This window comes from Schistocerca gregaria, chromosome 9 (genome assembly GCF_023897955.1).
Source record: "Schistocerca gregaria isolate iqSchGreg1 chromosome 9, iqSchGreg1.2, whole genome shotgun sequence".
NCBI classification, from domain to species: Eukaryota; Metazoa; Arthropoda; class Insecta; order Orthoptera; family Acrididae; genus Schistocerca; species Schistocerca gregaria.
In genome coordinates this window covers 201,308,788-201,333,300 of record NC_064928.1, presented here as the reverse complement: position 1 = coordinate 201,333,300, position 24,513 = coordinate 201,308,788, and the positions used below count along the sequence as shown (strand labels likewise).

Here is a 24,513-nt window from a genome sequence, read left to right as displayed (position 1 = left end):
TCACATTCTGCACCAGCTGGTGACGTATTACAATTTGGAGGAAGTTATTGTTCTTTAAGGTTTAAAATACGCCTGTGGGTTACTTGGCCGTACTGCGGATAGCTCTGAGCCCAAGGTTTCGTAGATTTTCATACCTAAGGGACCACTGTTGTAAGTAAATAAGATCAAACAGCAATCGGCTTTTCTTGAGAAAAAGAGGTTGCTTGGCACACAAACTTCCTTCAAACTACACGTCCTGCTACATCAAAACTGGTCAGTGGAGTTCAGCACCATACTATTGTACAAGAACATAATCCAATTGCTGTAGTTAAGAAATTATGAGAGGTTGTTACGTATTGAATGAAAACTATAGTGAATGCATTTCTTTTCCAGTATTTTAGTGAACTTTGTACACTTCTAATTCTGTCGATTGATAGACGGCGACGACAATGAAGTTCACTTCCTTTTCCAAAAACGAGATATTTCTATTCTTCACTTCCAGAAAATTTGTATACGTAAATGTTCGGCAACTGTTACACATACTTTACTCGGTTTCATCACTAAAATATCAATTTTAATTAAATGCAACAATACGTTCTGAGAGACGGCCTAGCAACACGTCCTCTTTCCACAAGATACAGACTAACAGTTCTCTCTCTTCTTTTTTTAAATAATAAATCAATTTTTTTTAGAGTCCATACTCAAAGATTCACAACTGCTATCGTTGCGGGGATTGCGCACTAAAGAGTTTCTTGCTGTGCACCTGCGTTTCACTTCCCTTCAAGTACTTTTTGAGTCAAATTTACATTTACGGTATTATCATACATTACTGAGCTTCTCAGAATAAAATCTGGCACAGATTAGTTAAAAAAAAGTCAGTGAGGCTCACATAACATTACAGGGTGACCATCCGGTCTGCCGAGCACCGTTGGCGAGCGGGGTCAGCCCTTGTGAGGAGCTACTAGATTGACAGGCAGCGGATCCGGCCTCGTAATCTGACAAAACGGCCGGCAGTGTGCTGGCCACAGGCCCTTCCATATCCGCCTCCAGTGACGCCTGTGGGCTGAGGATGACACGGCGGCCGGTCGGTACCATTGGGCCTTCATGGCTTGTTCGGGCGGAGTCGAGTGCGTTAGAACGGGGCAGAATAGTTGGTCGCCGGGAGGCGGCTATGTCGTTCCTCGGACAGTGCAGGCTGCTTCAGCAGTGAGGCGAATGTGGAAACAGTGGAGACAAGGGAGCAGTACAAAGCGCCGACAGTGTACTGGACAACACAAGAAGCCCACAGCGCGCGCTGACCGACATCTTGCCCGCTTGGTCGTAACGGACAGAACAGCTTAGGCCGCAGTGTTGGCACGACGTCGGAATGAGGCAGCGGGTGTGGTCATGTCTGTGTCGACGATTCAACCCGTCTTCTGTGGGCTGGACCGGTGGCACGTAGCCATTTTGTCGCCTTCCATCGATCAGAAACCACCAACACAGTAGACTGCGATGGACACACGTACGCCGCGCTGCCGTGCTGGGTGGCAAGATTTAGTGTTTCCGCACGAGTTCCGCTTCAACTTGTCGTCAGAATCGTTCGACGTCGCCGTTGCGAACGCCGTCGGGCAGACTGCATTATTGAGCGGCATGGCGGACGCCAAGTGTGTGGCGGTTTGGGGCGCCGTTCCCTACAAAACGCGATCTTGCCTACTACGTCTTGAGGGCAAGTCTCAGCAGCTACCGCTACACCGAGGAAGTTTTACATACCAAGGTATTGCCACTCCTGCAGACTGAAATGATCATTAAATCGACACCCTAGCTGCAAACACGCGTTGGTATACATCATTGCGGACGTGTTGAAAATATGTGTCCCAATCGGGATCTCCTTCTTACACATGACAGACACTCTATCCATTTGAGCCATAGAGGGCACAGTGCACCTGCAGGGACTTATCCCTTGCACGCTCCCCACATTCCCAACATGTCGACACCACTACATTCGTAGTGGGCCTAATTAGTTCTTGGTAAGGCGGGTACCAAGTTGAGATTCATTAGGACAGTCCTTAGAAAATGTAGTCCATCAACAAAGGAGGTGGCTTAAAAAACACTGGTTCGACCTATACTTGAGTATTGCTCGGGTTGACGGAGGAGATAGAGAAGATCCAAAGAAGAGCGGCGCGTTTCGTCACAGGGTTATTTGGTAACCGTGATAGCGTTACGGAGATGTTTACCAAACTCAAGTGGAAGACTCTGCAAGAGAGGCGCTCTGCATCGCGGTGTAGCTTGCTGTCCAGGTTTCGAGAGGGTGCGTTTCTGGATGAGGTATCGAATATATTGCTTCCCCCTACTTATACCTCCCGAGGAGATCACGAATGTAAAATTAGAGAGATTCGAGCACGCACGGAGGCTTTCCGGCAGTCGTTCTTCCCGCGAACTATACGCGACTGGAACAGGAAAGGGAGGTAATGACAGTGGCACGTAAAGTGCCCTCCGCCACACACCGTTGGGTGGCTTGCGGAGTATAAATGTAGATGTAGATGTTTCCCCATCACACTCGTTACTCTTGGCAGATTAATCTACCAAATCCCGTACGAGTTGCGCGATGGCGTGTGCGTTTGTACAAGAAGGTCAATGGCCGGTAGCCGTATTTTAACTATATATGAAGGAAGTATCTGTTCCCAAAAGAACAGATTCCACTGATGACTGTGCAGCTTCTCTAGAATAAAACTATAATTAAATCGACACCCTAGCTGCAAGCAGGCGTTGGTACACATCATTGCGGACATGTTGAAAAATGTGTGCCCCGACCGGGACTCCAACCCGGGACCTCCTGCTTAAATGGCAGACGCTCTATCCATCTGAGCCACCGAGGGCACAGAGGATAATGCGTCTGCAGGGACTCATACCTTGCACGCTGCCTGCGAGACCCACATGACCCGAATGATGTATGTCCCCATCGCAATGTGGAACTGCTATGGAAAACGCCACAGAAAGGCGAATGCCGTTGAATGTTGGCACAGCAAAATACTCGTGAATAATGTTATTGGAAACCCTCTCCCTAGAATCGACTGTCTGATGGAAAGCTTGAAGAAAATGCATGTACATAAAGCTAGAAATGAGTCTTGAAGAAAAGAGGAGAAAGAGGAAATTCTTGAAGCTGTACGACAGGACAGAAGAGAACTGTATAAAAAATCATTAAGATCCTGGCGACGTACTGTTTGAAAGCTGCCGACATTCAGAAATTGGACTACGGTCTGTTCACACGTAATGTATTAAAAAGCTATGATAGCTCGTGAGTCATCGTAGATTACTTCGTTAAAATCATTAATTAATCGGTAAAATGGCTCTGAGCACTATGGGACTTAACATCTGAGGTCATCAGTCCCCTAGAACTTAGATCTACTTAAACCTAACTAACCTAAGGACATCACACATATCCATGCCCGAGGCAGTATTCGAACCTGCGACCGCAGCGGTCGTGCGGTTCCAAACTGAAGCGCCTAGAACCGCTCAACCACTCGGCCACGATGGCCGGCGATTAATAGTACAGCTGCAGGTTGCTGTCCCCCGTTTTCTCGGATACAACACACCTAGCAATGGTTAGGTTACGAGACGCGTTGTCTGCCGCAGCTCAGTCACTGGTCGTATAGAATCAACTGTGGACTCGCCATCTCACTAGAATTTGGCGGCAGCAGCTTCCAACATCGCTACGCGTTACTTGACGGCATTTCGGCACTTGCGAAGTGATCCGCCGCGTTTGTGTGTCACCTTTAACCGAGCGGTAGCCGATGTGGCAACACTGCAGCACCAAATGACAGACTTCAACTATCAAGTAATTTTAAACGGACTATAGTTTTCGTTTAACGCCCCGTGAATCCAGGCGTATAACGCAACCCGCCGGACACTCCCGCCGTGCTGGCAACCGCCTCACACCAATAGACAACACTCCGGCTAAATACATTTACGATTGTAAACACTTCAAGCACCGCCGATATTGGTCGACATGGCGAATAGTAAACCTGACCGTAGCGGGAACGAACTTAGGTTACTAGTACAGCTTTGAGCTACTGTTAACATCATGAAATTTATTGACGATGAGCAGTAACGGAGCATTGAAGCACATATTTCTCTATTAGAAATATGGACAGAAACAACACGGACTAATAATGCAGTCAATATACTCTCGATAATTTTTGTTATATGAGGTATGGCTACCAACTAAAAAACTATTGCTGTAAAACATATTTCTAAAACATACATATCTAGTTATTGTCAACTTCAATATACTCCCCTTCTCTATCCCTGCAACGTTCCATGCGAATTTTCCATTGATGGAAACAGTTCTGAAAGCAGAATGAGATTTTCACTCTGCAGTAGTGTGTCGCTGACATGAAACTTCCTGGCAGATTAAAACTGTGTGCTGGACCGAGACTCGAACTCAGGACCTTCGCCTTTCGCGGGCAAGTGCTCCACCAAATTTGGGAGGTAGGAGACGAGGTATTGGCAGAATTGAAGCTGTAACGACGGGTCGTGAGTCGTGCTTGGGTAGCTCAGTTGGTTGAGCAATTGCCCGCGTAACGCAAAGGCCTCGAGTTTGAGTCTCGGTCCGGCACACAGTTTTAATCTGGCACAAAGTTTCAGTTCTGAAAGCCTTTCTCTGTGAGTTCCTTGATGATGCGTGCCGCTTTTTCTTTGACTGCTCAACGGACTGAAATCTCGTTCCTTCTAATGCAGATCTGACGTCACGGAACAGTTAAAGGCACATGGTGCTAGTTCTTGCGAATAAGGAGGGTGGTCTAGCACGATGCAGTACTTCGTTACAAACGTGTTAACAGGTAAAGCGGTATGACCCAGTGAGCCGTGTTGTTGCAGAACCAATGACTTGTTCTTCTACAATTCCGGTCGTTCTTTTCCCACAGAACCGAGCAAGAACCTCACGCCATTAATGTTGATTATTAGATTGACCTTCAGAAACCCACTGAACGTACACAATTCCTGAATATCGTAAAAAGCAAAAAAATCATCGCCTTGAATCTTTATTTGGTTATTTGAGCTTTTTTCGCTCTCGGTGAAGTTGGGTCCTTCCATGCATGGATTGGCGCTCAGTTTCTACCGCATATGTGAAAAACTAAGATTTCTCACATATTATCACTATTTCCAAGAAATCATCATTTTCAATTACATTCAAAGTGTCAGCAAAGACATTTTCACGAAATTCATTTTGGTAGGTCATGACAATTTTGGGGCATCAGTTTCGCATAAATTTTTTTCATGTTAAACTGGTTATTTAAAACACGCCCTACATGTTTTTCGTCAACTTCTACAGTCTGAACAACCGATCGGAGATTCAACCGACGGTCTTGTCGAATCAGGTTACCTACCTTTTCGGTATTTCCATCCGTTTTTTATGTCGAAGGGCGTCCCGGGCTTGGGTCATCTTCAACGTCTTCTCGGCCGCCTTGGAAACGCTTGAACTGCGCAAAAACTCTCGTATGTAATAAACAGTCTTCACCATACACTTCTTTCGGTAACATATAGGTTTTAATAGCAATTTCTTCCAGGTTTCATGTAAAGCTTCACGTCAATTCGTTGCTTTATTACTACACTTATAATTTTTCCAGCAAAACAAAGTCACAGCTCCTACATAGATGAAGGCCACGACCACACTGGTTTGTCTACAGACATCAGAGACATCACATTTGACTGAGAAGGCTTCACGGTCCACAGCTATTGCTCGTTCATCTTTGTCACAAGCGTACTTACTCCGTGATATTATCAGTCCCGTTATTTTATAACCATACCTCGTACAGTTAAAGCTCAATATAAAGGGAAGTATGGCCATCTATTCCCCTGAGATTGCCGCCGTTTGCAGTTCCGGATTGGCTGAAACCGCGTCACGTGACATTAGCAGGCATTGTGGACCCAAGCGTTACGTGTAAGGCATAGGAAGTGTTGTGTATTTTCCAAGTTTTACGTAGAATAATACCTCAGTGCTGTGCTTTTGTCTGTTCGTTTCGAGGCGAAAAAGGAGGAAAACTCTACAGAATTCCTTCCGAAGGGAGAGATGCAACAAGGAGAATATCCAATCCATTCAAACAGCAAAACAAAATGGTTCAAATGGCTCTGAGCACTATGGGACTTAACATCTGAAGTCATTAGTCCCCTAGAACTTAGAACTACTTAAACCTAACTAACCTAAGGACATCACACACATCCATGCCCGAGGCAGGATTCGAACCTGCGACCGTAGCACTCGCACGGTTCCGGACTGCGCGCCTAGAACCGCGAGACCACCGCGGCCGGCACAGCAAAACAAACCCAGAAGAGCTAACAGGGTGGTTTAAAGGTAATTTAATTACAAAGTAGATACGTTAGAGGTAAAAGTGGCACTGTTAGCACATAAAACGAAAAATAGTGATGGTACCGTACAAAGTTATCATAACCGGTAAAAAATTTGACCTGACTGACTGTACAGTATGGTTTAAACTTATATGTAGGATGCTCGCAATAATGAATTGTACTTTGTTCCACACAATATAATATACAAAAAGAAATAAAAAATTTTCTCTATCCAAGCACCGAACCTACACTTTATATGTTTGTTCTATTTGGTCGTAGCGGACGTCCGCTGCAGTTCGTTGTTGATCCCTTGACTCAGTTGTTTTGTTACAGTGACCACCCAGCTCTCTCACCGAACACGCTGCGCTGCCGTGCCGCCAGTTCAGTAACCATTAACGTTACCAGGAGACTATTATTACTCAAATGGTTCAAATGGCTCTGAGCACTATGAGACTTAACATCTGAGGTCATCAGTCCCCTAGACTTAGAACTACTTAAACCCAACTAACGTAAGAACATCACACACATCCATGCCCGAGGCAGGATTCGAATCTGCGACCGTAGCGGTCTCACAGTTCCCGACTGTAGCGTCCAAAACCGCTCGGCCATCCCGGCCGGCCTATTATTACTGTTGCAACCTGGCCACTAATTTACAGTATATTAATACGAATACAGTTGTTACTGTTTCCAAGGGCCTACTTTTGATCGTAGGCCTAATTTTATTCGAACACATTTTAAAAATATTGTACTATTTTGTACTTTGGTAATCGTTCTCCTAATGTCATGGAACAAATTGCAGACAAAATTTTATGGGATGGATCTGACAAAAATATAAAGCATGCGTGATCATATAGGCACGTTTATCAATTCTATTTACCAAGGTACCGCGCATATATATATATATATATTTGAATCCAATGCTTTATTTCGTACAACAAAAGAGACCATGGGCGAATTTTAGTAGTACCGATTAGCAGGAAGAAGTAGGAACTCGATCTAGAGCTTTAAATTAGTGATGGGTTTCTCATTGCACTTGCAAACTAATATTGGTTTGTCTTCCTGACAATTGGACAAGATCAGATTAAAGCCAATAACGGAAAGAGGTGTTCACACTCAATACCACAACAATAACTGCTATTAATAAAGGATAGCAGGGAAAAAACTGTGTTCGTGCTCGGCACAACAAATGCTGTTCGACTAATTTAGCTCAAATTTGTTGAGATTTTTTGTTGCTGAATATCCAACATGTTCCGTTTGAAGCCACTGACCAGTTTCAGCAATGCATTAGATGGCTGAGTGCACTTTAATATACACGGCTGGCTAAATATGCTGCGGTGGTCAACTTATCACCAGTGGCACAGTGGGTCCAAAATGACGGTCACTGGAAAGTTGGCCGTACTTTCCCTATGGAGAGCTTGACGTACAGTGCGACGGCAGCGCTCCAAGCGGACAGAATGCTACACTTGTGACTACCGGATGAGAGCAAATAGTCTCGTTTACATTGAACTGTAACTCAATAGTGACTGGCGTTGGCAACGACGCCTATCTACAAACACAGGTGCTTCATGAACTGTTAATGCAGTGGTTTCTTCTGGTTTTTCACCCTAAACTATGCCTGCTGAGCAACACATACCGTGTGTAAATTATACGTTATAGTGTTGGAAGTCAGATCTGGATCCTGGAGAGATTGAATAAAGAGTCCCTAACAGATCTTTCCACCAACCTATCGTCTTCTAAAGTTGTCCCCCCAGCGCAAAAGACAGCTCGTCGGTCGTGGGATCTTCTTCGGCGGAGGCCGCTATGCTGTCATCTCGAACTTGACCTGTAATTGTGCTTTTTATGGGATGCCACTTGCCCAGGTTAGTCTCTGTATCTACAGAGGGCAAGATCCATAGTACTGACAATGATGGTAGGCTACACCTATCATTAATATATGCTGTTTGTTTATACTTTAAAATATCACTTTTTACACTGTCTTCTACAACAATCGACACAGCGTTCTTAATAGTACGGTCACTTTTCTGACAACTTCCGATATAAAGAACGATATGTCCGTCTGTAACAGAGTTGCGTGACCCGACCTTCAGAACGCCCGAAACAGTCTGACTAGTGCAGCCCAAGTACTTCGTCTCCCAGGCGCGCAAGGCGACCCGAAGGTGTCCGAGGCACATCGGTCGCAATGTCGTTACTCTTATGTTTCTCAAAACTAGTGAAATTTAATAAACGAAAACGACAGACTCGTAGGGCAACCATGTGGAACTGCCATACTGAAAACTAGGTTAAATAAATGTAAAGTATATGTGGTGTCACCGCCAGACACCACACTTGCTAGGTGGTAGCCTTTAAAGGGGCCGCGGTCCGGTAGTATACGTCGGACCCGCGTGTCGCCACTATCAGTGATTGCAGACCGAGCGCCGCCACACGGCAGGTCTAGAGAGACTTCCTAGCACTCGCCCCATTTGTACAGCCGACTTTGCTAGCGATGGGTTGACTGACTTCTACGCTCTCATTTGCCGAGACGATAGCATAGCCTTCAGCTACGTTATTTGCTACGACCTAGCAAAGCGCCATATTCAGTTACCATTGATATTGTGAATCATGCATTGTCACGAGCGATGTGCATCATTAATGGGTTAAAGTTAAGTATTCCACCAGCTACGTCCGTTTTTCTCAATTCTAATTCCCTTGCCATGTTCCAGACCTCACGCCAGCCTGCGTGGCCTAAAACGCTTGCATTTCGGCCTCCTTTAGTAACACGATGTTGGCTCTCCTGCCAACCACAACAGTAGACAAATAATTAACACTATGCCGTCCGGCGACACCACAGTGGTGACGTCTGCATAATATCGCTCAATGGCCGGCGGCAACACAGTGGTATCGTGAGCATAGTACCGCGCAGTGGCCGGCGACAGCACGTTAGTATCTTTTGCATTCTGTCGGTGTTTTGTTTAAATAACAATAAGTTACAGACGTCAAGTGTTTTGTTTTTATGCGTACTTGTGCCCTTTCATCATGGTGGACGAAAGAGGCGATACGATTATTTACGATGAATGCGCGGACGTCTTGTCTTACGTTCCGGACAACTTGGCCGATTGGGAAGAAGACATTGCATATAAAAAATGAAAGTGAAGCAGAATCATAGGATGATAGTAAAATACGTCCGAGAAGAATTCGGCGAATACTACGATTGCCAACTGCTTTGACTGAATCAGACGAAGAGGACAGTGCATAGTGGTCAGACTTCGATTTTCCGAGGACCAATAATAAATTTGAAGGATCTCCGTGTCCAAACATATTCCCCGAAGATACACAGAGCGTCAAGGATATCGTACAATTATATATTGGGAACCATCTATTGAATAAATTAGCAACGAAACGAAAAAGAACTACAGTCAAAAATTGCAACAGAAGGAAACTGGATTTTTAAAAATGCCAAATTTGTCGACGTTACGGGACCCGAACTTAGGAAATGGTTTGGTCTTCCTATCCTTATGGGAATTGTAAGAAAAGCAAAGAACAATTATTACTGGTCAACGAATCCGTTGAGAGACACACTGATATTTCGCAAAACGATGTCCCGCAACCGATTCAGACAAATATCATCATTTTTACATTTTTCCTACGACAACAATAAACTGGATAATGCCGGCCGTCTTGGCAAAGTGCAATTCGTAATTGATTATTTTTCCAAAAAGTTTAAAGAAACGTTTAATCTAAGTTAAAACTTTTTAATTAATGAAGGAATGATACCGTAGCGTGGACGGTTAAATTTTAAAGTTTACAATCCGTCGAAAATTACGAAATACGACATACTCATTTGGATGCTGTGTGATTCGAGTACGGAATACCTTTCCTTATTCAAGGCATATTCCGGCGCTAGGCAACCTTTAGCAAAAACAGAGATGGAACTATTTACAACTTCTTATGGAAAGTGCATCACCTCTGCATGGATAATTATTAAAACAGTGTAGAACTTGCAGAGAAGTTACTTGAAAAGAAAATTCGAGTTAGTGGAACGATACGGCAAAATAGAGGATTTCCGAAAAATTAAAGCGTGCAAAAGTCAATGTGTTTGAAGCTTATCAGCAACGGAAAGGTGACAAGCGGCCGGCGACAAGCCAAGTAATCCGCTGCCGGAGCCAAGCGTGTAAATTTGTACGAGACGTGCGGACGGCAAAAGTGTTAACAAGAGAAGTTAGGCGCCAAATCACCCAACAGCCGAATGTGCCGACCAATCAGAAGCCAGTTCAGTACGATTGGCGGACTCCCCACGGGAATAGTACATACTGTACCATCTGCAGCTTGTACCTCACTCCACGTTTGTACCATATGCTACTTCACGTGTATCAAGCTGCACCAAAGCGAGCTTCTAGCAAGATAAAATACGGGCGGCCACACCCAGGAATATCACACCTGCGCAGCTGGTCAGTACCGAATAAGAGAATCAACGCTTCAGAACCTTTTCGCGATTTCGTTCCGAAGACGATCCTTTTGTCACACGTCGTGTAAGTCCGGCGACCGTGTGCACAAACGGAGCGAGTGCGATGTGCGGCCAAATTCCTGGGGCTGGGCGAGAGAGGCCGACAGCTCCCGTTGCGGTGGACAACTTGTGGAGGGCCGTCGCCGGAGTGGTGGGTGGCGGAGGGTGCCTCTTCCCAGGCCTCGTTAGCGACCTTTAGTCAAGGGCCTCGGGGCTGGGCGTTAAAACAAAAACCCAGGCATGCCTGCCGCGCCGCCTTAAAGCCGCACCGCCCACGCAGCTCCCTGGACACCTCCAAGCACTGCAACAGCGGCCTCAGCTCACCAGGTACTGAAGGCGCCTCGTGACTACGAACTGTACTGTGATTAACAGGAATGTCGAAACAGTCCAGCACCTTAAAACTCTCTGCCAGACTGGGACACGAGCCCGGACCTTGCAAGGAGGTGTCCCGATGGGTGGCACGGACTTTTTGAAACCACCCGCACGATGGTGTAGGTTTAGTGTTACAGGTAACACACCCTGCAACCGTTCTCCCTGGTTGGCCTTCGTTTGCAAGTAATGGACCAAACAAAATTTCATCATGTCTTGTGATTCAGTAGGACCTTTGAAACGGAATTTATTTGCAAAGGGCATGGTGGCTCAGCGGGTTCACCCAGACTGGCCACCCTCTGTAACAACAACAACAACAACAACAACAACAACAATAATAATAATAATAATAATAATAATATCGACTGACACAGTTTCCAAGGTCAAATTTATGGGGGATATCTCTGAACCATTTGACATCCAAACTGGAGTGCGACAGGGTGACTGACTTTCACCATTACTCTTTAATATCATTCTTGAAAAAATTATCAGGACATGGGAAAAGGAAATCAAAGGAATCCAAATTTGCATTAGAAAAGATAATAGATTCAATGTGAAGTGTTTAGCTTCTGCAGATGGCCTTGCAAACATCACAAATAATAGAAAAGAAGCCACTAACGCCATAGAGAAGTTACACGAAATTGCAGAAGGAACTGGCCTGCAAATTTCGTGTGAGAAAACCCAGTACATGCAAAGAGTGCCACAAGACAAATTGCCTATTGTGACAACCCATGGGAAAATCGTACAAGTACCACATTTAAGCACCTGGGAGAAATCGTCCAGCCATCAGGGATCAACCTAAAGCCAATGAGGAAAGAATAAAAAAACTACAGAAAGCATATAAACTCACGTGGAACTATTATAACAAAAAGTCAATATCCATTAACGCAAAACTGAGGCACTCACTGTCGTACTTCCGGAGGCACTGTATGAGTCTGAAACAACACAAATAAGTGGGCAAACTAAAATCAAAGAAATAGAGAAACAAGAAAGGAAAATTCTCAGGAAAATTTTGGCCCGATACAAGAGCAAGGAATCTGTAAGAAGAGACCAACATCAGAATTATATAAATACACAGACAAGATTACGGATACAATAAGGAAAAGAAGAATGCAATTCTACGGACACATACACAGGATGATTGAAAACAGAATTTCAAAGCGAATTCTTAAAGTCATCAAATCGGGCAGGGGAAAACAAAATGGATAAAAGAAGTTGAAGAGGACCTCAGACAAGCACAAGTAAACGATGCAGAAAATAGAACTGAATTCAGGAACATAATCAAAAAACATAAATTTGACACCACAACACAGAAGAGACCAGGATGTAAATGGGCAGCGGAGCGAAAAAACAACACAGTGAACACATGAAGAAAATTTGGGCTCAGAAAAAGCATAAACAATCATCATAAAGGAATTCAAGTTCAAACGCGCTCTTTAAATGGGAATAATCGATAATAATAATAATAATAATAATAATAATAATAATAATAATAATAATAATAATAATAATAATAATAGCGACTGATCAGACCGACACTGACAAAAACGACATCAAAAGGTGAAATTTGGGAGGGGAAATCTCTGAACCAAGGACATGTATGCGTCATGGTGATAGTCTCTCATCACTCCTGTTCAACACAGTGTTGGACAAAGTTATTAAGGAGTGGGAGGAAGAGATGAAACTACAAGGATGCTGGAAGCCAGCCCGACTTGGACGACCCAAGGATGAACTGGAAGTTGGCTGTTTATCCTTCGCAAACGACCTGGCACTAAAACGGTTCAAAATGGCTCTGAGCACTACGGGACTTAACATCTATGGTCATCAGTCCCCTAGAACTTAGAACTACGTAAACCTAACTAACCTAAGGACATCACACACATCCATGCCCGAGGCAAGATTCGAACCTGCGACCGTAGCGGTCGCGCGGTTCCACACTGAAGCGCCTAGAACCGCACGGCCACTCCGCCCGGCACCTAACACTACTTGCAGGAGAACGAAAGGCAAATACCTAGTGGAAGTACTCGAAACGACAGGAAAGAAAAAAAATCACGCAAACACTAGGTTACTGATAATGAAGAGAGCCTTATTCGAAATACAGGGTGCCTCCAACAAAAAATGTCTGTCCTCCTCCATCAAACTTCGTCATTACAACACTGTAATCAAACCGGACGTGCTACAAGTCTGCGACACACTGACACTACACAACAAGGGTGACCTAAAGAAGATCCTCACGGAGGAAAGAAAAATTATCAGGAAAATTATTGGACCAAAACTCACTGATGAAGGAAAGAAGCTTCACTCCAGAGACACCACAGCAAAGTTGTCAAACCTCGCAGCGGACATCAGAAAAAGGCGACTAAAATTTTACGGCCACATCAGCAGGCTCCTGCAGACCAGACTCACCAAAGGAATACTGAGTTACGTAAATATGCTCAAAACCACTGCACCTTGGATGGCACAAGTCAAAACTGATCTGGAAAAAGGACAGGTAGGTTCAGAGGACATCACAGACTAAAGCATCTATGCACATAATACACAAGTGGGAAGTAATGTCAAAGAAGACAGCACCTAAAGCTCAAAGACCAAAGTGCACCGAAGAAAGGAAGAGGGCCTTTAGCGAACGAATGAAAGAGAACAGGAAGAACAAGTAGTCATAAATGCTTTGCGTGGTCTGATGAAGGCCTATAGCGTGTGTAATAATAATAATAGACTCAGTGACTTTCTCAACGATGATTTTGAAGAGATGTAATAGAACATCCGAAATGACTACTGCCAAGAAATAACTAAGAAACTGATGGGTATACAGATAGAACAAAAAAGTAGTTAAGAAATTTGACTCGTATGCTGCAGGTTCCGGGTTCAAACCCAATGTGGTGCCATCAACAATTTTTATATCTTTATCGAAACGATTGAGATCGTAACTTTTATTCAAGTAATTGGTTTAAATGTAATTGTTTCACTTCATTTCAGTTCAAATACCAACTGCATTTCCTCTAATTTTTTACTTCCTCTTATTCATTTGATTTCGAAATTTTGTCCATGTGATACTGGTTATTTTTTGTATTTATTTCAATTTTATTTCTTCCTTTCCGTCATTTTGTTTTTTTTTTCGCCCGTTTTCTTGCAGTCTTTATTTGTATTATTCGTTTTGTGTGAAATTCACCTAATTTATAAAACCCTCTCTTCGTTTGTACCTTTCATCTGCGTTATTCTGGTGCGAGATGAATTGTGTTCGAAATTTCTGTACGACTATTACAATCCAAAGAAATGTACATCCCGGAACGAAAATCCTATTTCTGACACTGCTGCACTGCCAATATTAATAGATTGTTTCATCGTTTGTTTTTTATTTGATAGGCACTTTCAGACGTTTAAATATTACCGTAGTAAAACAAAACTATTTAACATCACATGGTTTAAGATTCAAAATGAAAAAAAAGAATGAAAACAAGTAAATATGAGAGCAAGTAAGAAAGTTAATACGATTATGTAAATGACGCATTAGGAATAAAACCAACTCTTTCCGAAGAAATGTAGAAGTTTCAAGTGTTTTTTTCGTCATCAGCTAGTATCAAGAATCAGAAATCGGTAATGCTGGAATTCAATATGGCGACGGCCCATCCTTAGCCTTGATGATAGCTTCCACTCTCGCAGGAATACGTTCAATCAGGTGCTGGAAGGATTCTTGGGGAATGTCAGCCCATTCTTCACGGAGTGCTGCACTGTGGTGAGATATCGATGTCGGTCGGTGAAGCCTGGCACGAAGTCGGCGTTCCACAACATCCCAAAGGTGTTCCATAGAATTCAGGTCAGGACTGTGTGCATGCCAGTCGATTACAGACATGTTATTGTCGTGTAACCACTCCGCCACAGGCCGTGTATTATGAACAGGTGCTCGATCGCGTTGAAAGAAGCAATCGCCATCCCCCAATTGCTCTTCAACGGTGGGAAGCAAGAAGGTGCTTAAAACATCAGTGTAGGCCTGTGCTATGACTGTGCCACGCAAAACAACAAAGGTTGCAAGCCCCCTCCATGAAAAACACGACCACACCATAACACCACCACCTCCGAATTTTACTATTGGCACTACACATGCTGGCAGATGACGTTCACCGGGCATTCGACATACCCACACCCTGCCATCGGATCGACACATGTATGCCGTGATTCGACACTCCGCACAACGTTTTTCCACTGTTCAATCGTCCAATGCTGACGCTCTTTACACCACGCAAGCCGTCGTTTGGCATTTACCGGCGTGATGTGTGACTTATGGGCAGCCATGAATTCCAAGTTTTCTCATCTCCCACCTAACTGTCACAGTACTTGCAGTGGATACTGATGAAGTTTGGAATTGCTGTGTGATGGTCTGGATAGATGTCTGTCTACTACACATTAAGACCCTCTTCAACTGTCGGCGGTCTCTGTCAGTCAAGAGACGAGGTCGGCCTGTACGCTTTTGTGCTGTACGTGTCCCTTCACGTTTCCACTTCACTATCACATCGGAAACAATGGACCTAGGGATGTTTAGGGCTGTGGAAATCTCGCGTACAGACGTATTACACAAGTGACACCCAATCGCCTGGCCACGTCTGAAGTGCACGAGATCCGCGCAGCGCCCCATTCTACTCTCTGACTACTGTGGAGTACCTGGCAGTAGGTGGTAGCACAATGCATCCAATACGAAAAACATATGTTTTTGGGCGTGTCCGGATACTTTTGATCACAAAGTGTATACTGTATGCAGAGGTATTCATCTTTAGTTCATTACCTCCCATCGCTTCTCTGTATTTACTTCATCGGTAATTTCCAAGAACGATTGCCTATCGAAGTTGCGGTGTGCAAACGGTACGTATCGAATGTGCGATTGTAAATCGATCATGCGACTCTGGTGGCGGGCGTTGTGACTAATTATTTGTGGTCGTCATTTTTCTCTGTTTTCCGTCGTTCCCTTAGTTGCTCTAAATTACACACATCCGCCAATTATTTGTGAGTTGCTAGGGAATCCCTGACGATATATGTCGTTAGTGAGTGGGATATCTGGTGTACTTGACGTTTCTTCGGCGGATTCTCTCACACGGAAAAATCTAATTCCATGTTTATCCAGCGTAGAAAATTGTTCGACATTTGTCGCATATATGGAGTACCACCGGACGAGGAAAGAAGGGACTATGTAGAGTGCAGTAGTGCGAAATGTGTAAAACTTCGTAAGAACAGCTTCGATGCTGAAATGTGGTTTACAATTTCATTGCGGACAGTCGCGTTCCAAAGGACCGGAAAAGTGCACAGGTCATCCCCGTTTTCAAGAAGGGACATCGAACCGATGTGCAGAACTATAGACCTATATCTCTAACGTCGATCTACAACTGTAGAATTTTGGAACCCGTATTATGTTCGAGTATAATGACTTTTCTGGAGACTAGAAATCTACTCTGTAGGAATCAGAATGGGTTTCGAAAAAGACGATCGTGTGAAACCCTGCTCGCGCTATTCGTCCACGAGACTCAGAAGGCCATAGACACGGGTTCCCAGGTAGATGTCGTGTTCTTGACTTTCGCAAGGCGTTTGATACAGTTCCATACAGTCGTTTAATGAACAAAGTAAGTGCGTATTGACTATCAGACCAATTGTGTGATTGGATTGAAGAGTTCCTAGATAACAGAACGCAGCATGTCATTCTCAGCGGAGAGAAGTCTTCCGAAGTAAATTTCAGGTGTGCCGCAGGGGAGTGTCATAGGACCGTTGCTATTCACAATATACATAAATGACCTTTTGGATAACATCGGAAGTTCACTGAGGCTTTTTGCGGATGATGCTGTAGGATATCGAGAGGTTGTTACAATGGAAATTTGTACTTAAATGCAGGAGGATCTGCAACGAATTGACGCATGGTGCAGGGAATGGCAATTGAATATCAATGTAGACAAGTGTAATGTGATGCGAATACATAGAAAGATCCTTTATCATTTAGTTACAACATAGCAGGTCAGCAACTGGAAGCAGTTAATTCCACAAATTGTCTGGGAGTAGGCATTAGGAGTGATTTAAAATGGAACGATCACATAAAGTTGATCGTCGGTAAAGCATATGCCAGACTGAGATTCATTAGAAGAGTCCTCAGGAAATGCAGTCCGAAAACTAAGGAAGTAAGTTACAGTACACTTGTTCGCCCACTGCTTGTATATTGCTCACCGGTGTGGGATCCGTACCAGATAGGGTTGATAGAAGAGATAGAGAAGATCCAACGGACAGCAGCGCGTTTCGTTACAGGATCATTTAGTAATCGCGATAGCGTTACGGAGAAGACAGGTAAATTGCAGTGGAAGACTCTGCAAGAGAGACGCTTAGTAGCTCGGTACGGGCCTTTGTTGAAGTTTCGAGAACATACCTTCACCGAGGAGTCAAGCAGTATATTGCTCCCTTCTACGTATATCTGGCGAAGAGACCATGAGGATAAGATCAGAGAGATTAGAGACCACACATAGGCATACCGACAATCTTTCTTTCCACGAACAATACGGGACTGGAATAGAAGGGAGAACCGATAGAGGTACTCAAGGTGCCCTCCGCCACACACCGTTAGGTGGCTTGTGGAGTATGGATGTAGATGTAGATGTAGAACGAGTATCAGGAAGAATCCATGGTTCAGCTCTTCCAAATTATCCATCCAGACCACCGTAATTGACTTTCGCATGATGACAACACCGACGACGAGTAAGGTACGTCGTCTTTTTGCAGTTACAAGTATTTTTGTAACGCACTTCTTTTGTCGTTGCTGTAGCGACCACCGTAAACATACTCATCACGCCAGCCACCAGAGTCGCATGATCTATTTACCATCGCACTTTCGATATGTATCGTTTGGACACCCCAACTTTGATAGGCAATCATTCTTGGAAATTACAGCTACCGTTAAATTAAAATCTGAAAGTTTTCTTGGGCTTCCTGAATGTGGAACTTTCGGGAGTCGAACTGTACGCGTAAAAACAGTTATCTGCTGGTTGCAGAGAGCCTGTATCGGCAGAGAGTGGCCATAGGTGACGTTGCCCGTGATTGGTTGATTAGCTTTGGCAGAAAAATGACACCAAACGACTCTCGCGCTTACTATGTACGCCGTGCTTTTGAGTTGAATTGAAGTTCAGAGGACTTCTGGAAACGATTAAAAGGTATTTGAATTATTGAGAGACTTGTTACGCGTTGTGCATGCATGTTCGATTTAGTTGTATATCGTTTTTAGTACGTAATTAGCGTTTGCGATCTTGAATACGAGTTTAAATAATGAAGCGTTTTGTGATGAAGGCGGTAGGCCTACATGTTTGAAGTAAACACGTTAGTAATTGTACAGTATTGTTTTTGACCTGTGTATTTCGTTCTGCAGACTTTCGTGAACGATGCCAGGTTGTGCCGCATTTGGTTGTTCCAATAGCGGCGAAGGTGGATTTGGCGTGTTAGGATTTCCACGCAATGAAGAAAGACGAAAGCAGTGGAGGGCTGACATAAATCAAACAGGAGCCTTGTGGAAACCAACCAAGTACTCTTATCTATGAGAAGTAAGTCGTTTTTGCTTTAAAACAACTTGCAACATACATAGTTAAATTTGAAAACAGACCTGTAAATTAGCTGTGTCAAACTTTATTTCGTTCCGAATCAGACCACTAGGGATTATTTTGGTTTCAGTATTATTGCCTGTCTGTTGACGCAGGCAAGTTGTAAGCACGTTTTCCGCAGTTGTCGTGGTTGCTGAAACATTATTCGTAGTAAATAATTGTAGGTACTATTGAAGACAGTTTTTAATAGCCCTACTTACTGTGGGGTAGAAGGGATACGGTAGTTTTCTTGTAATATTTGGTCGTTATTACAGTAGCCTACATTTAACATTGCTTGATTTTTGTAATCTTTTTCGTTTGTTATCTAATATATATATATATATATATATATATATATATATATATATATATATATATATATATATATATATATATATGTGTGTGTGTGTGTGTGTGTGTGAGAGAGAGAGAAAGGAAATCGTAAGCAGTTGTTTACTTGTGACATGCAAAAAGTCTGAAGACGTGACAACAAGTACTAATACGTCTCACACTTTTTGCATACCGAGCGAGGTGGCGCAGTGGTAAGGCACTGGACTCGCATTCGGGAGGACGACGGTTCAATCCCGCGTCCGGCCATCCTGGTTTAGGTTTTCCGCGATTTCCCTAAGTCACTGCAGGCAAATGCCGGGATGGTTCCTCTGAAAGGGCACGGCCAACTTCCTTCCCCATCCTTCAGTACACCGATGAGACCGATGACCGCGCTGTCTGGTCTCCTTCCCCCAACAACCAACCAACCAACCAACTTTTTGCATGTCACAAGTAAACAACTGCTTACAACTTTCATTCATCTGACGTAATACAGGTACGTTAAATCTTTAGCGTTATGCACTTCCGATACAAAACAAATGCTATACACTATATTTTTTTTTAGAAGAATGAGATTTTCACTCTGCAGCGGAGTGTGCGCTGATATGAAACTTCCTAGCAGATTAAAACTGTGTGCCTGACGGAGACTCGAACTCGGGACAGAAGTAGAGCTGTAAGGGCCGGGCGTGAGTCGTGCTTCGGTATCTCAGATGGTAGAGCGCTTGCCCGCGAAAGGCAAAGGTCCCGAGTTCGAGTCTCGTTCCGGCACAAAGTTTTAATCTGCCAGGAAGTTTCACTATATTTCTTTTTACGTTACTTTCATTGCAAGATGTCTAGTAAACGAACTTTAAAGGAGATAAATGCAAGTAACGAATAATTTTGACAGCCACTGTATCAAATTTTCCTGTGCCGTACGTAGTAGGCTACTATGAGTAATTATAGCTGTAAAGAAAGACATTTAACGAATGATTTCGCCATATTGTCTTGTGCTTTTGATTCGGTGAGTGTGCACTACTGGCCATTCAATAGTCCCGCCCGCAGTTTGGCAGAAAAATGGCCGCCGTATCGTCCGGTTGGCCACTCTCTCCCTATACGGGCTCTCTAGCTGGTTGCAGATTTGCGGGCCCGGGAATGTTTAGGCGCGCGGGCAGGCTAGGTGGCGCAGTTGTTCGGCTTCCGCCGTCTGGCGACGCGGCCTTGTTCGACTGATCCCGCCAGCCGCGCTACAGGGCACGGGCGCAGCGGGTCACGGCTCCGCTGGCGACCGTGCCGGGAAAGGAAAACACAGACTTCTCTGCCGTGTCGCTCGGCAGCGCGGGTCTCAGCGGGATCTGACTTGCTTGACGTACGTTTGCACTGGGCGATAAAAACTGCATTACGTCGACGACATATATCAACAATGCTGCCAGGCAACATAGCGGCTCACTAATTGCTCCCACACGTACTTCAACATTACTGGCCATTATTTAGGATTCCCACAAAGTTGACGAACGCGAGCTAGTAGAAATTATTGCAGCTGTGCTGCTTTCACGTCAAGTAAAGAATCAAATCAGAAAGAACAAAGAAATCGGGCTTTGTGGAAGCGTTCGTTTTTTTCGTAAGGGGAGTACTTCAGCAAATTTAACTAGCGGAGTGATGCTGATACATATGTTCAAGAATTTTACCAGAATATCGTAATACTGCACTGAAAGATCTAAGTCGAAACAAGGACCCACGAGTACACAACATTCCATTAGAACTACTGACAGCCTTGCGAGAGCAGTCCTCACAAAACTCTACCATCTGGTGAACAAGATGTATCAGACAGGCGAAATACCCTCAGACTTCAAGAAGAATATAATGATTCCAATCCCATGAAAGGGAAGCAGTGGTTGGGAAGGGAGTGAAACAGGGTTGTGGCCTATCCCCGATGTCATTCAATCTCTATATTGCGCAAGCCTTCCCCCCATGAACCGTAGACCTTGCCGTTGGTGGGGAGGCTTCCGTATCTCAACGATACAGATAGCCGTACCGTAGGTGCAACCAGAACGGAGGGGTATCTGTTTTAGAGGCCAGACAAACGTATGGTTCCTGAAGGGGGCAGCAGCCTTTTCAGTAGTTGCAGGGGCAACAGTCTGGATGATTGACTGATCTGGCCTTGTAACACTAACCAAAACGGCCTGGCTGTGCTGGTACTGCGAACGGCTGAAAGCAAGGGGAAACTACGGCCGTAATTTTTCCCGAGGGTATGCAGCTTCACTGTATGGTTTCATGATGATGGCGACCTCTTGGGTAAAATATTTCGAAGGTAAAATAATCCCCCATTCGGATCTCCGGGCGAGAACTACTCAAGAGGACTTTGTTATCAGAAAAAAAAGGAAAAAAACTGGCGTTCTACGGATCGGAGCGTGAGAAGCCAGATCCCTTAATCGGGCAGGTAGGTTAGAAAATTTAAAAAGGGAAATGGATAGGTTAAAGTTAGATATAGTGGGAATTAGCGAAGTTCGGTGGCAGGAGGAACTAGACTTTTGGTCAGGTGAATACAGGGTTATAAATACAAAACCAAATAGGGGTAATGCAGGAGTAGATTTAATAATGCATAAGAAACAGGAGTTCGGTTAAACTACTACAAACAACATAGTGAACGCATTATTGTGGCCAAGATAGACACGAAGCCCACGCCTACTGCAGTAGTACAAGTTTATATGCCAACTAGCTCTGCAGATGACGAACAAATTGATGAAATGTATGATGAGATAAAAGAAATTATTCAGGTAGTGAAGGGAGACGAAAATTTAATAGTCATGGGTGAATGGAATTCGAGAGTAGGGAAAGAGAGAGAAGGAAACATAGTAGGCGAATATGGATTGGGGTTAAGAAATGAAAGAGGAAGCCGCCTGGTAGAATTTTGCACAGAGCACAACTTATTCATAGCTAACACTTGGTTTAAGAATCGTGAAAGAAGGTTGTGTACAGACTGAAGCGCCTAGAACCGCTCGACCACAGCGACCGGCAAGATGGGTTGTCATGAAATGCAACGATACGGGTCATAGAATATAGTCGCCATTCGATGTGCTGCGAAGGCGCCGCGGGTGACAACCAAAGGGGTCCTGCTATGAAAAGAAATGGTACCCCACACGGCCATTCCTGATGTCACGCCGTATGGCTGGCGACAGGCAGGCTGGTATCTCACCGCCGTCCGTGGCGTCTCTAGACGTCTTCGCTGGTTGTTGGGGCTCAATTGGAAGCGGGACACATAATTCTACTTCATTCAGTGAGATTTCAGGCCAAAGGATAGTACGTTGCAGCTTTTATAGTTTCGACATACAGCCTTCTTAGCTGTTTAGTTTTCATTCCAAACTGACGACGACAGTTGGGTCTGCTATATATCCCTAGTGTTTACTCATCTTACGACGTGAGATATATCTCCACCTGAAGATGCGTTTGTAATGGTACTAAACTGGTCGTGAATCGAATAAAAAGGATTTTCTTACAGCTAAGGGGGTATATGAAACTTCCTCTTATAAAAACTGTGTGCCGGACCGAGACTCGAACTCGGGATCTGGCAGAAGTAAAGCTGTGAAGACGGGGCGCGAGTGGTGCTTGGGTAGCTCAGATGGTAGAGCACTTTCCCACGAAAGGCAAAGGTCCCGAGTTCGAGTCTCCGTCCAGCACACAGTTTTACTGCTAGGAAGTTTTATATCAGCGCACACTTCGCTGCACAGTGAAAATCTCATTCTGCACGTGGGTATATAATTCCCAAGGTGGCTTCTCATTAGTTACGTGAATTACGCATCTAATCTCCAGCAATATTCTGTAGCACCAAATTTCAAAATCTTCTATTCTCTTCTCACCTGACCTGTTTATCGTGCATTACTCACTTCGGCAAAGTGATACACTCGAGACAAATGCCTTGAGAAAAGGCTTGCTAACACTTAACTGTGTTTTAAATATTAATAAATATCCTTTTTTCAGAAACGCTTCTCTTGGCTACTGCGTTATTCTGTGTATCTGAAAATATCGTCAATAATTAACTGTAATGTTGGCCTACGAGAGAGAATTTGTGATTGTGGATGGTGGCTGTGGCCTTGCCGCAATGGTAACACCGGTTCCCTTCAGATCACGGACGTTAAGCGCTGTCGGGGTGGGCTAGCACTTGGATGGGTGACCATCCGGTCTGCAGAGCGCTGTCGGCAAGCGGTCTGCGCTCAGCCCTTGTGAGGCAAACTGAGGAGCTACTTGATGGAGAAGTAGCGGCTCCGGTCTCGTAAACTGACAAAACGGCCGGGAGAGCGGTGTGCTAACCACATGCCCCTCCAAGCCCACATCCAGTGACTCCTATGGGCTGAGGATGACACAGCGGCTGGTCGGTACCGTTGGGCCTTCATTGCCTATTTGGGCGAAGTTAAGTTTAGGATGGCGGATGTATGTATTTAAACACCAAAGGTCAAATAATTTTTTTTTAAAAAAAAGGTTTGTGCCTTGTACGGGGCTCATCAGTGAGTGAAGTGCATTCGCCGCAATTCATGCTTCGGGGTTTCGGATTTTCAATATTTTTGTGTGCAGCCCCGCCGCCGCGCTATCAAGCTGGCCGCCGAAAATGTCGACATATTAAAAGCGAGCCAAAGAAGGAGACGGGTGCGGGCGATCGATAACTCCGCCGAATCCGAGGAGCAAACTGCGCTGATAGAGAAATGCATAGCAGCGCAGTGCAGGCAAAAGGGGGGAAGGGGTGGGGGCGACTCCAACCCTGCTGCTGAACAGCTCTTCGCTTCTTCATTTTTTTTATCCCCCAGCAGCCTCCTCTTTTTTTTCCAAATATGCGGACTTCTCCGTGTAGGAGTACGCCCTCCAGAGCTATTTTTCGTACGTTTTTCGCTACTGAAAAGGGGAGTGATACGTGAGAGAGAGAGAAAGGAAACAGCAGTAGGAGAGTAGCGCGCGCGCGCGTGTGTGTGTGTGTGTGTGTGTGTGTGTGTGTGTGTGTGTGTGGTGAGGAGCGAAGTAGGGCAGGCTTGGAGCGCGTAGGACGGCTCCCAGGCGAATGCAGAAGTTTGCGTCCGGACGCGCAACTGGCTCGCTCGCTAGCGATAAAGCCCCGTCCGTCCTAGGCCACAGCGGCGACGCTGGAGGCAGGCAGCCAAGCAGGCAGGTCGGTCTCGGGGCTGCACGCTCGACCTGGTTCTCCGCAGAGCGCGACTAGGCGGCACTCGGTCAGTAACACTCCGTAATTCCTACTGTCTCGTCAACTGGTGACACAACTCTCGTCAGTCAATTCTTAGCGACACTCCTCTGTTTTCTCAACACTGCTCGATTTAAAGAGTGCCGCAGATAAAATGTAGCTCCATGTAAATAAACGCCGGCCGCGGTGGCCGTGCGGTGCTAGGCACTTCAGTCCGGAACCGCGTGACTGCTACGGTCGCAGGTTCGAATCCTGCCTCGGGCATGGATGTGTGTGATGTCTTTAGG

General features: G+C 44.8%; 1 protein-coding gene and 1 non-coding gene across 2 annotated transcripts in view; both read right to left on the bottom strand.

The window, feature by feature from the left end:
- The window catches only part of LOC126292056 (RAC serine/threonine-protein kinase), a 512,592-nt gene that overhangs the window by 448,116 nt on the left and 39,963 nt on the right, over positions 1–24,513 (bottom strand). The gene's annotated exons all lie outside the window — the stretch shown is intronic.
- Trnak-uuu (transfer RNA lysine (anticodon UUU)) lies at positions 2,761–2,835 on the bottom strand. Its single transcript has one exon. It is a non-coding gene; the product is annotated as a tRNA-Lys (tRNA).